This window comes from Pteropus alecto, unplaced genomic scaffold (assembly GCF_000325575.1).
Source record: "Pteropus alecto unplaced genomic scaffold, ASM32557v1 scaffold63, whole genome shotgun sequence".
NCBI classification, from domain to species: domain Eukaryota; kingdom Metazoa; phylum Chordata; class Mammalia; order Chiroptera; family Pteropodidae; genus Pteropus; species Pteropus alecto.
The window spans coordinates 8814593-8829131 of NW_006434897.1; positions in this window are offsets into that span (position 1 = coordinate 8814593).

The window sequence follows — 14539 nt, forward strand, 5'->3', positions numbered from 1 at the left end:
AATCATTCATTTGCTCCTTCATTATCATGCTATTTGGAATGCTGACTGTAAAAAAAAGATGCTCTTCTGGGAATGGTACAGACAAAAAGCAAACAAAAAATAACCAACAAGTGCTAAGAAAATGAAGAGATATGTAAACTCTTAAATAAACTCAGAACCATTTAATCAATTAGTGATGTATTATAATCATATTTACTTTTATGTAGTTCATGGTAAGTTGTTCTTATATCCCTAAAAAATACTTTTGGCATTTCTCAACAAAACTAGCTCAGAACTTCATTTTATTATCTCTATTTAATTGTTTAATTTTGGTAAAAAGTTTACTTTAAACAAATCTGATTTAGTCGCTTTCCATGAGTTATCATGCTAAATTTGGTCTTTAGTGTCTTTGTTCTTTACTCTTAAATGGATATATAAATAATCTAGTGATCATAAATCATCATCAGAACTGTTGGGACTATTTGAAGGGGGTCACTTGAGAACTAGTGTCATAATCATTGAGACAAATAGAAAGTAACCTCATTTTGTAGGCTACCATATATAGGGTCTTATTTAAGGCTAAAAGACCCAGACTTTGGGAAATGCATCAATTTGGACTCTGATCATTGCCTCATAGAGATTGTGGAGCCAAATCATGTCTGCATGAATCAGTGCAGGGTTTTAGCCCCAAAGGAAAAATATATTTATATTCTGAGAGTAGTAATTGCCTTATATATCCTACCTTTAACATCAATATCGAACAAGTTAAACCTTAGGATACCTGTGTTCCCATAGCTCCTTCTAAGAGATTCTTCTGTATAGTCCTCTTCTAGAGTTTTATTTCTGCATAAAATTCTCTTCTTATATAAAATGACCTTGTCACCTAAGCCACAATTGATATGAATAAGGGCAGTTATCTGATCCAAGGAAAGCCAATAACCTATTTAGTCAATAACCTATGAGTTAATTGATCATGAAAACTCTGTCGAATGGGAAAAATTATAGCTAATTAGTCTGATGACTATCCTCTTTGTTTTGGAGGTGTTCAAATGATAGCAAAGGCTACCTATTCCATGCTGAAGGAAGAAGAAGGAGAAACTAAAATGAACTAAGATAAGCATTTACTTATGGTGAGAGGAAGAAGAGGGTCAGTTTATTGGTGACATGTGCCATAGAGCAGGACAATCAGATAAGAGAGTGGTTGAGTCGTAATGAGCACATAATGTTGTGGAGCATACAACAGGGGTCATTGGAAACTTATGCAGTCACTAGAACCGCTTCCAGTTCTCAAGCCATATTCTGTTATCTTGAGTCCTAATAGGTTGAGTATGTTTTTATTCCTACGATCTGATAGATCCTAGCTACTCACCTACGCTCTGCAATAAATTTCATTAGTTTAAAAAAATCAATACTGATTTGAGTAAGTAGAATAATACATTTGTTTATAAGGCATAAAGTTAATAAAAAGAATGACAATTGGAAATCAGAATTTAAGAAAGATAAGCTAGGACATATTCTAACTCCAAAGATCTATACTTGTTATGTGTACTGAACATAAAATTTGAAGTTAAGCTTCCAAGTACCTAAGGCAAAAAAAAAAAAAAAAGAACAAAAATACTTGAAATATTTATCCTCCTTTATTTTTTTCCTTTTCTTCCTCTCATATAAGTAGGTGGACATGTTTGTGCCTTCTTCATCAAGATGAAGTGTGTAGTAAGGATGGATACTGAAGTTGCCTAGAAAACTTTCTGGCTTTTATTTCAAAAGACTAATCCTCCGTAGAGAAAAGATATTGCACATAGAGACAAAATGACTTGGAGAAAGGACTTTCCACAGTTTAGAAAAAAAATTCTACAGGTTATCAGGGGCTAAAGGATTTGGGTTTTGAACACGGGAACCTGGATCATACCTTTAGGGAGTATTGCTAGGGAGGGAGCAAGATCGACTCCAGAAAGGAACTACTGCAGGGCACGTGAGACCCGCGGCACGGCATCCCCAGCCTTGGTGAAAACAGCCATGCTGCAAACCAAGTGCAGATGCAGCTGAGAGCTGCTGGACATGAAGGGATGATGCAGACAGAGCATGGTCACTGCTGTGAAGAGATAACCAACAACATGCTTGATGTCTTGGCACTACATCAGATTCTAGAACCATGAGCAACCTTGGGTAGGTAGAAGTCAAGCTCCAAGAATGCACCAGGTTAAATTTTCACATGCCTGGTAGAATGGTGGTGATAGGGCTCAGAATCAGGCAGTATCTTGATGTGCAACACTTTTTGTAGATCTGTATCTGTGAACTGATATTCACATTACCAGAAAAAAGTACCAAGATCACTTCTAAGTTTCAAATTAACCCCAGTGCCTATCATGACAATTAGATTCTTTCAGATGACAAGCCAAAAAGACATGCTAGGGAATCGTAAGTAATGGGGCTTTAAGATAAGAAAGACAAATATCTTACAGTATGAATCTAGAAGGTCATTCAGGATATTAGAAGTTCATGCCATTGTGTTATGCTGCCATGAATCCTTATTGCAGTTCTATACCATTCTGGGGACTCAGCTAATCTTCGTAGCTGCTATTCCTGCTATTCCATTCTCCCCATTGTCTTTCTTAGCTCTTGCCATTCATGGTTTCTGACTACTCTTGGCTTCTATTGTCTCATGGCTTCTGATCATTGCCTTCTCTCTGGGTGTTTGGTTGGTTTTGTTCTTTCTCACTTTTTTTTTTTAAATTCTACTCCTATGATAAACTGCTGACTTACTCTGTGTGTTATACACTCGGCCTTTACAAGAAAGAATATTGATCTATTTATTCAGTCATGGCCACTTCTGTTGGGCAGAGCTCGCACACTTGGGTCATCTCTGCTGCAGCCAGGGCTATGGGTTCTTGAACCTTTCTGAGAAGGAGTTGTGCTAGGGATAGACTCTGTGAGAATAATAAAAATAACTAACACAGAGTGCTTACTGTAGACCAAACATTGTTCCAAGTGCTTTATAGTTAGTTTACTCTGAATAAAATTTCCATTTTACAGATGAGGAAGCTAAGGTGGTTAAGGTTGAGCAATATTTCCAAAGTCACACAGCCAGTAAGCAGCAGAGCCAGGATTCTAGCTGAGCAGTCTGGCTTTTACTCGTCTTTCCAATTCAGCTGAATTTAAAGAAACCTACACTGGAGTTGCTGTGCATAGAAGAGGTGGCTAGCTGACCACTAAAGATTTAAATTCAATGTTCACAATGAGGATTTGTTATCTAGGTTTTCCAGTCTCTCTAAATCTAAGTAGGAGCATATGACTGGTTCTATCCAATGTGAACTGAAGTGATGTACCTCATGTTCAGGTCAAGGAGGTAAGGACCTGGTGTGCCTTCCTTGTGCTCTATTCCCCTTCCGCAGAAACCTTGGAGCTCACGTATTTAAGACAGTGGTGCCAGAAGGGAAATGACTAGTTCCCTGAATGACCTGTTGGAGAATAATTGCCTAGGAGAGCTACCCAATCAGGAGCATTTACTAGACTTTGCATGACGTAGAAACACACTTTAATGCAGTGAGACGTGGGAGTCATTTGTTATGGCAGTTAGCCTATTCTGAAATATACCATGTAAGCACCCATTTCTCGAATAAAGTCCATAAGTTTGTTGTTAAATATGTGGTCGAGATGTTCTAACCATATAAATGTTTTGGACATTATTATTAAGTGAGAAAATTTCTAAAAAACTTTGACAAAGGCTCTGGGAAAAAATGCTTTAATCTTTATTGATCATTACTAAAGATTACATTATAGCGATAATTGACTTTTGTTTTGCATGTGTGACCATAAATGTAAATATTTTTGTATGTTGGGACATCTTTCCCTGGAACTCTTAGAATAATGTAAATAATCAAGATCATCAATTGGGAAATACTGTGAACTGTTTCCCTATTTCCTGGAGCTAGATTCTGATAGATTTAGGAGAGTGTATTTTCCAATGTCATGGGTTGAACTGTGTACCCCTAAAAGCCATATGTTGAAGTCCTAACCCTCATTACCTCAGAATGTGACTGTATTTGAATATAGGGACTTTAAAGATGTAATTTAGGTAAAATGAGATCATGTAGATGGGCTAATATGACTGGTGTCTTTATAAGAGATTAGAACACAGAGAACACAGACCAAAGGATGACATATTGGGTCCAGCAAGAAGGTGACCATCTGCAAGCCAAGGAAAGTGGCCTCAGAAGAAACCAACCCTGCTGACAACTAATCATGGACTTCTAGCCTCTAGAATGTCAGAAAATAAACTTCTAATATTTAAGCCACCTAGTCTGTGGGGGGAAAATCTCTTTCAAAGGAATAACAAGAAGACTAACACCTAACTTTTAAATAGAAAACCTGAAAACCAAGAGACATCGGAGTAACAGCTGTAAAGTTCTATTTAAGAGAACCTCCACGTGTCAGTTTTTATATCTTTTTTTTCCTTTTTTGTTTCAAAGTTACTTTTAAAAATTGCAATATAATTCATATACCACAAAATTCATCATTTTAAAGTGCATAATTCAGTGGTTTTTCATATATTTACAAGGTTGTACAACCATGACCGCTAATTCTAGAACATTATTATCACCCTAAAAGAAACCTTCAATCATTCCCCATTCCCTCCTCCCCGGGATTCCTGGAAACCACTAATTTAATTTCTATCTCAATGGATTTGCCTATTCTGGACATTTTATATAATCGGACTCATACAATATGAGTTAGGCTTCTTTCACTTAGCATAATGCTTTTGAGGTTCAGCCATGTTGCAGCATATATTTAGTACTTCATTCCTTTTTATGGCTGAATAACATTCTATTACGTAAGTATAACACATTTAAAAATTTATTCATCAGTTGATGAACATTTTCATTTTCTTTTTAAATAAATGTATGGGATTATTTTTGGACTTTCAATTCTATTCCACTGATTTATATGTCTATCTATAAGCCAGTATCACACAGTTCTTTATTTTCTTGAAAGCACTTATGCATCACTGACATTTATTTATTCGATTCTTGTTGGAACCTTTGAGAATACAAACTACATGTTTTCTATTATTCACTGATATATCCTAAGACTCTAGAATAGCACTTAGGATATGATATGTACTCAACAATACATGATTCAGTTGCATTTGGACTTATTATTCTGTTTTTGATAATTTCTAAACATGGAGTTCTAGAAAATCTTTCAGAAGTTTTCAAAATACCTAGTTTTATTTCTGTCAATTATCCTTTGGCTAATTTTATAACCTTCAATTTCTCACTTTTGCTCTTTAATTCATCATTTAAAATTTTTTCCCCCAAATGTTACCGAATTTTCCTAAGATTATTTATTTATTATCCTTCCCTTTTATATGTGTGTGTGTGTGTATATATATACTCATACATAAGAGGCAGACAAGGAGAAACTAACAGGGCAGGGGATTAATTAGGATTTGAATACGGACATTCTTATTTTTCCCACTTCATCACTCTGCTTTCTAGATGATTTTGTCCCATGGGGCTATATTATTGTACTGCTACTATATATTAGAATTAGTCTTCTTTTCTAATTTATTATTTCTCTTCCATACCTTTGTGGCTACCCTTGCCTGTTTTTAAAAAATAAATAAAATTAAAAATAATTTCAATAACAATTAGCAAAACAATAACAACATATCTCGGATATTTTAATTGTAAGTATAACTAACCTACACATTCACTTGGGATAAACTGACATTTAAAAAAATGTCTGTCTTTCTATATTTAAATATGTGTCTTTCCATTTATTTTAGTTTCTCAATAGGTTTTCTAAATTTCTTCCTCTTGATATTAACACGTTTCTCAACAAGTTACTTGTTGCTATTTTTAAAATTGGTATTATAAAAGAAATCTTTTTTCATTATATTTTCTAGTTATATCTACTAGCTGTCATTTATAATGTGTGAAAATCATCTTCTTAAGAGCACTAACAAATATTTATTAGCTAATATTCATTGTGTCCATTTTTAATATGGCTTTAAATGCAAGTATTTTGAATATTTTAAGAGCCTATTCATTTATGTATAAAGTGAGTGTGAGAGATTTTTCCCTTAATGATGATTCCACATCAGTAAATCAAGACCAACAGAAAGTTTGTTAGTCATGTTTATAATTTAATCAATTCATCTATTACAATGCATTTTGTACTTTACAATTTATTAAGAAGAACAAAATATCATTGCTCAGAATTCTAAACAGCCTGTTATAATCTAGTTATTTTAAAATTTAAAAAGTATATTGCAGAAGTGTCACTAAAGGAAATGTGACTTCTAGACAGGTTTTAGCAAAACATGCTTATTGTGTTTCTTGAGTAAAAATCATTGTGAGAGATACAATTTACCATATCTATTGTCCAACGAACACATTGATATTGTATATAAGCACAGAAATATGTTTTATGTGATTCATGGCTGAAATTTGTATTTGTGTGATCTCATCATTGCTATTTTGTTACTCTGTGTACATATACACACAAAAACATACAAAGTATGTACGTTGTTAAGATTAACTGTAAAAACCACCTTCTAGTAGAATTAAAATATGTACATGCTAAAATAAAAGCATTTGAATCAAGGTCAGGGTATCGCCTCAAAGTAGGTCAGGCAATTTTCACTACACCTGTAGGTCAAGCAGTAGCTCTGCCTTCGGTTAAAATTTTTAAAAAAGTTATTGTACTCTGCATTAGAAAAATTAACTAGTATATGTAAAATATTATTTCTAAAATACCTTGCATAGGATAGAGCTACATTTCTTGAAACAATCTCAAACTTAGAGAAAAGTTATAAGTACAGTACAAAAATTATTTTTTCTTAAACCATTTGATAGTAAATTGCCTACCTGATGGTCTATCAATCTCTAATACTTTAGAGTGTTTTTCCTACAACCAGAACATTCAACTACATAAGGAGAGATATAAAGCACTACCATGAAAATCAGGAAATTATCATTGATATATTATTACCATCTAATCCTCAGACTCTGTTCAAGTTTTGCCAGGTGTTCAAATAATGTTCTTTAGAGCAAAAGGATTCATTTCAGCATCATGAATTTTTTAAAGCCATGTCTCTTTAGCCTCTTTCAGTTCAAAAGAGTTCCTTAGTCTTTCTTTATTTTCATGACTTTAACTCTTTTGGACATTATAAGGCAGTTGTTTGTATAATATTACTCATTTTTGGATTGTCTGATGTTTCTTCATGGTTAGATTCTGTTTACACATCTTTGGAGGGGACATAAATTCTTCTCATCCGATCCTATCAGGTGGAGGATGATTTCAATGTGTACCTTTGCTAATGGTGTTTACTTTGATTAATTTGATAAAGTTGATGTCTGCCAGTCTTGTCAACTCTGAAGTAAATTTTCATCCTTTATAATTGATAAGCATTTTGTGGGGAAGTATTTTGAAACCATGTAAATATTCTATTCCTTATCAAATTGTCAATTCATTTATTTATCATTTTATAGCAGTATGATTCATTGTTTCCTATTTTATTCAATGGGCTATAATTTATTACTTTCATTATCATTATTGCTGTTCCTTTTAGTAGAGACTGATATTTAGAAGCCAATATCTGGGCACTAGGTATGATCCTTGCTTTTGGAATGCTGTAGATCTCAGGCTTGCTCAGTGGATAGAACTAAGGGATGTATGTATTTATATCCACACATATACTTACCTCTGCATCTATATGTTTATATCTATCAATATAAATTGAAAACCGTAGCTGACACCAATTCCTCCAATTCCAATTCAACATCACAGGGTTTGTTTTAGTTTTCTGTCTTTCCATACTTTAATTCCCTTCTCTGACAGAGAGAAAACTAACTTCAATTATCCTTAACATATTATTTGATGGACCCAGCATACGCAACTAATTTCCACTGCTGCTGCTGCCCTCCCTTGTGCACATTTTCTTCTTACTACATGTAGGTTCTGACACCCCCCATCATTACCCTCTTCCACATGGATGCCTTCCTCACTTAGCTCAGGCTCTGATGCTCTGCACCTGCTCCCCTCTGCACGGGCCCCCTCCTTGCAGTATTCAGGCTCTGACTCCCCATGTTGGTCTATCCCTCTGCAGGAGGTGTCCCATCTTACCTCCATCAGGCTCTGAACAGGAGAATACATATATTGTAGTATAATAGAATAATAGGATACTATAAAGAATATAAACAAACTAGAGCTGTAGATATCAACAAAGATGAATCTCCCAGTCATAATGAAGAATGATGAAGGTAAGATGAAGGCAACCCACAGTACAATGCCCTTCAAGTTTGAAGATATTCATGAGAACGATAAATACCAACTTTAGGATAATGACTCTCCTGAGGGAGAGAAAGAAGGGGGATGTGATCGGTGAAGGAACTTCAACTGTATTGGCCATATTCCAGTTTTTAAGGTGAATGGTAAGCACAACATTATCCTAGATTATTTTTCATTTGCCCCTCTGGATCCATTTTCTGCCCTTCTCAATTGGCCCTCTGCTCTAGAAGGCTGCCTTGTATGGTCTCCTGTGAATCAATGTATGCCTTATCCTTCTAAATTGTAGAAGATTGGAAGGAGGGAAGATATTGAGGTCCCGGATTCTTGATTTTAGGATGGCCTTGGACTGGCTAGGTTTCTTAACCAAAGGTCACAACTCCTGCTAGGAGGCCCTCTCAACCCAGCTCACTTTGGTTTTGGTTATTTGCCCAGTCCCCTATCCCTTCAGGCTTAGGAATGGAAATGTTGCCCTTTGTTAACTATCAGTTATTGCAGTATTCCTTTTTGGTTTCCAAGACACTGTTCATGCCTTAGTATATATTGCCTTTATTAACTCTTCACTCTTTTCAAATTACCCAACTTGAGAATGCCATCTGCTTTTCACTGGGTTCTGACTGATAGAATATTTTCTCTATCTCTCTTTCTCCCTGTCTCTGTCTCTCCACATACACACACCTTTTTTCTCTTTTGTATATTTGAGATAATTCATATTTACAAAAAACTTAAGAAGGAAAAATGCTTATGAAGCACTTATATGTCAAACATTCTGATAGGGTTAAAGGTTGAGAATATAGAGAAAAATGAGACAAAAACCTACTTGTCACAAGGAAGTCACAGTCTAGAAGGAGAGACAGGTGAAAATGAAAAGTTAATAAGTATAGTGGTTAAGAGCATGGGATTTGTAATCAGACAGACTTGAACTCAAGTCCAGAATTAGCACCAAATGGTTATGTGACCTTGGGCTAAAGAGATAAAAATGGGATCAGTACTAGTACTTTCCTCATAGAGTCCTTGTGAAAATTAAAAGTAAACTCATTACCATCTATATGTACTTATACATTGTATAAGTCCTTAATAAATGTTACCTAAAATTGTTGTTAACTGCAACAATTACACTTTGTACCTGGTTTAGAGGTAGCACAGAGGAGGCACATGTTAATTATAGCTGAGGAGGTCTGCACAAGTTCAATGGGTGAAGTGATGCCTGAGCTAGATTTTGAAGAAATAGTAATTTCACTGGGATCAAATAGAGATAGGCAGGCCAGGCAGAGGGAAGAGCATGTATGAGAACTTGCAAGAATAAAATAGTATTGCGTGTTCAGGGAACCGTGAGCAGTTTACTATTGCTGAAGAGTCAAGGCTAAGGCATGATGAATAGTGAGAGATGAAGTTAAGCAAGTAGTATAGGGAAAAAAGCCTAGATTGGACTTGATCCTGCAGGTGATGAGCATCAAGGAAAGATTTTTAAAAGCTTCTTCTGTTTGATTTTTTTTTTTTTAAATATTTCTAACTTACAGAAATGTTAGAAGAATTGTAAAAAGAACTCTGGTATACCCAAGTTCCCCAATCACTAACATTCTACTACATTTACCTTGTCATTCATTTTTTCTCTCTGTATATTCTGAACCAACAATACAACTATAGCATAACTGTCAAAATCGGAGAATTCATAAGGGTACAATGCAACCTAATTTCATTCAGAGCAAAAACACTTTCTCTTTTGGTGCAAAATCCACCCCAGGGTCAAGTGTTTAGTTGTCATATCTCTTGATCTGGGACTGTTCCTCAAATCTTTCCCTGTCTTTTGGGACACTGGAATTTTGGAGTACAGGGCAATAATACTGTAGACTATCTTCAGTTTGGGTTTGTCAGATGTTTCCTCATGATTAGAATCAGTTATGCATTTTGGGCAAGAACACCACAAAAAATATACTGTGTTCCCAGTGTTTCATATCAGATGGTACACAAAGTCGATTTGTCCCATTACTGGTGATTTTAACTTTGATAACATAGTTAAGAGAGTATTAGCAAGGTTTCTCCATTTTAAATGATATTTTATAAGTAGTTACACTGAGACTACATGAATATTCTGTTTCTTAAACTTTCACCCAATTGTTTTAGCATCCATTGATGAGTCTAGCCTGAATAAATTATTATAACTGTTGTCAAAGGTAATTTTCTAACCCTACCTTTCCTTCCAGATTTGTTAGTTGACATTCTATTGTAAAGAGCTTATTTTTGTCCCTCATTGGTTTATTTATATATTTTTATCAGTATGGGTTCCTAAATTATTACATTTTTCTCATGGGCTATAATCTGATACTATAATTATTTATGCTGATGCTCAAATTGTCTCCTGTTTGGACAGTGGGAGCCCCTGCAAATTGGCTACTGTATCCTTTTCATAGTCTCCATCATTTTTGACCTCTACCTTATGTTCTGGTACAATGAGATTATCTAGACTTATCTTGTACTTTCCTTGCTCTGGCCCTGGAACGAGTCAATTCTCCAATTCCCCAAGGAGCCCTGATTCTTTTTAGTGGAGAATTGTATTTAGAAACAAAGATCTGGAAATTAGGTGTGCTCATTGCCATTAGGCCCTTTTAGGGGTCAGAGCTTTACACATACATGCACACACATTCATCTATACTATCCATCTCCTTAGCTATCAAAACCTTGAGTTGACATCAATATTTCTAAATCCAACAACACAATTCATTCCAGCCTTCATTCTTTCCATGTTTGTAACTCTCTTCTCAGACAAAGAAAAACTTGGCTCTCATTATCCTTCATATAGTTAGTTATTTACTCGTTTCCCCTTTATGTACCAAGCCCCTGATCCCTTTGACTGTTTCCTTAGCTTTGGCCTTGGTGGTTACATAGATCCCCTTAACCTTGACTAGTAACTTACCTCTGTTTACTTGGCCCCAACTCTGCAGGTTCTGTCCACCTCTTTGACCCTGGCTCTAGCTCTGCAGGCCCCACATTAATGAAGGATTTTAAGAAAGGGAAAGGCATGCTCAGATTTGTCTCTTAGAAAATCAGCTTGATATCAGGGTAGATTCAATGGATTAGAGGCAGTTAAGAGGTTGCTGTAATAGTCCAAGCAAAGGCTTAAAATGGCCTAAACTAAAGCTGCAGCTATTAGAAAATAGAGAACACATAAAAAATATTTAGAAGATAAAATCTATAGGACTGAGTGATTAATATGATGGAGGGTGGCAAGGAAGATGAAGGAGACTAATATTTTTTTAGATGCGAATTTCCTTTTATTACAACATAATGTAAAATCCCATGCTTTTCAGAACACTTTCTTACATTTATTTTATTTATTAATTTGTTATTTATTTTTTTATTATGGTGACATTAGTTAATGAAATCCAGTAAGTTTCAGGTGTATAATTTACCTGTAAGGCATATATATATTGCATTGTGTGTAGAAGGGGCCTAATTTTTAACTTGGGAGATAAGAGTAGACAGAGGGTGTCACTAAGAAAGATAGGGAATTCAGGAGGAAAAGCAGATTTAAGTGAGGTGGCAAAAGTGGGTAAATAGAAGATAATTGTTTCTTTTTGGTCATGTTGAATTTGAACTGTCTGTGGACACTGGGAGTATAATAGCTAGTTAGATAGATGGCTTTTGGGCATATACTTAGATACTATCCCCAAAGTGTTTTTTCCTGTGCAGATGTCCAGGGAATCAAGTGCCTTCAGTGCCAAAGGACTTTTCAAAAATGCCAAATTCTCATCTGAGATGCTGTAGTCCATTCTTCCTCTTGGAAGTGTGTTAGCTGAACTTTGCTCACAGGAATGAAAATAGTAACCAAATGTCCAGTAGGGACTTTGAGTTAAGATTTCAGAAAGAAGAATTAAAGAGAGACTATGACATAATTTTGTAAAAAAAACTCTTATGTTCTGTCATGTTTTTATGCTTAAACAAAAGATCTGGGTGATTATCTTAACAGCCAGAAAGGTGGTCTTAGGAAGTTTATCTCACTCAATAGCTTGTCTTGTGGGAGTAAAGAGAACCATGGAAGGAGATGCTGATGGCAAGGCTAATAATGACAGTATCACTTATCGGGCTTTTAAGCACTTCATAAATTCTATCCAACTTAATTATAACAAAACTCTATGAGGTAGGTACCCTAACCAGTATTTTTCAGATATGGCCAGTGAGGTTAAACAATTTTGCCCATGGAAACATAAGGGAGGGGGGTTGAAAAGAGAGATTTCAACTGAGGTCTGCCTATTTTAATGTAACATCTGTGCCCCTAGCACTGCTTTCCTAAAGATGCAAGGAGGCAGCAGCCTTCAGAGCAGATGGCCAGCAGGGGTAGGAGAGTCTTCAGTCTCCCTGGTCCCAGGGAGAACCCTTAGGGTCTTTTGGACTAGAATTTTCAGCAATTCTTGTACCTCCATTTATTAGCTCAATCCTGAACATAATCCATCAGGGGTCAACAAAGTGAAATTCCTTCAGAGTGAATGGACAAAGATTGCAAGTCATCTAAATATGCTATATAATACAAGAGAATGTTGTAAGAACTGATAAACCATAAGACATGACAGTTCATCTCAAATACATAAAGAGCTATTATATAGAAAAGGAATAGAATTTACTGTTTTTTTTTTTTCTCTAAATCTAAGAGTAATCCATGTTATGTGAATATGTAGGATAAAAATTTCATCAGTGGTAAGTATGTAAACATTGAACATTCTGGTGGACAAGGACTGAAGGTAACAAAGACAAATGAAATGTGCTTAGTTGATTGTATTTTGGCCAATTTGTGTCTTGGACATTTTTTTTGGTATTTTTCTGCAAAAATAAAAGCAAACATAAAAGAAATACCAATGTTAATAAAAAAGGACATCACTTCCATTTAACAAAAAGACATGAATTAAAAATAGTATCGAGCACTAGTAGGGTCTCAGGAAATAAGATCTCTAGTACAATTTGACCATAGTAAATTCGTATATACTTTCCGAAAAAAATTTTGACAAACTATATAAAAAACAATAAACAGTAACAACCTTTTGATGCAGCAGTTCTATTTTGAAGACTGTATCACAATAAGGACATATGCAAAATTCTAGCTAAAAGTATATTCACTGAAGTCTTGTTTACAATGTATAACAATTAAAAATAACGAATGTCTATTAGTGAGTTTGGTTCAGTAAATTATCCATACAATAATTGAAGAAAGCGGTTAACTAAATACTCTGCATGGTATGGTCCTATTTTTGTTAAAAAATATTTTATAGGTACATATATATACATGTATAATATATACTTATATTTAGTGGTTGATGTCTTTTTGTTTATGTGTATATCACATTTAAAGTTTACTGATTTTGTTACATTATTTGTATTGCTTACAATGCAAAGCTAAGTTATTTAAAACACAATATGAGCTTTTCTCATCTATTAAATATGGAATTTAAAAATGGATTAGATAATACAAAGTTTACTCTACTTAGTCGTTGATCAATATTAGTTCCTCTCTCTATCCTAGTGACAGGAGGTATTCAAGTACAAGTCAGAAAATGGCAGATCTGGGATGTAGGTGAAGAGATTTAGGCAACAGGTTTGCATCAGACGACGTCTAATGCTCAGTTAATCATGACATTTCAAGATTAACACAATTCTCTTCTATTTACCTCTTAAACAATTATAATACAAAGAATATTATATGTATAAAATATAATTAAAGTTTGTACTGGATATCTAGTAACTGTTGTGTTACTATCACCAGCTCTGTAGATTGTGAATGGAGGTGGGTAGTGTGAAAAAATATCCGGCACCACCGAGGGCCCATGCAAATGTCAGCCCACCTCCTCATAGGCAACTCTCTGGCTCCCTTTTTTTGTGAATGAGCGGTGATCCTTAGGCCTCAGATTAGACAGTAAGCAATAGAACTTAAAAAAGGGAATTACTTTCTTTTCCCAAGGAGCTGCCAGGTGGACTAACACAGAAGAGTGGAGCGCCCTTTCCAACAGCCTGCGAGCGTCGGGGACATTCAGGACACTCAGATTCAATCCGTAAGGGACAACTGGGTATCTCTCTCTAGGAACAGAGGGCGCGAGGCATGTGGGCCTCTCCTGGCTGGCCTCCCTTGGCCTTCTCCGCCCAGCCCCCGGAGGTCGCGCTCCCTGGGGGGTACCCCTCGGGGGTGGGCGCGGAGCAGGTGGTCTCCACAGGGTTACCTCGCGGCCCCCACGTGCGCGCTCGTCCCGGAGGCAGGGGCCTTGGGCGGGGGGCGGGGCGCCAG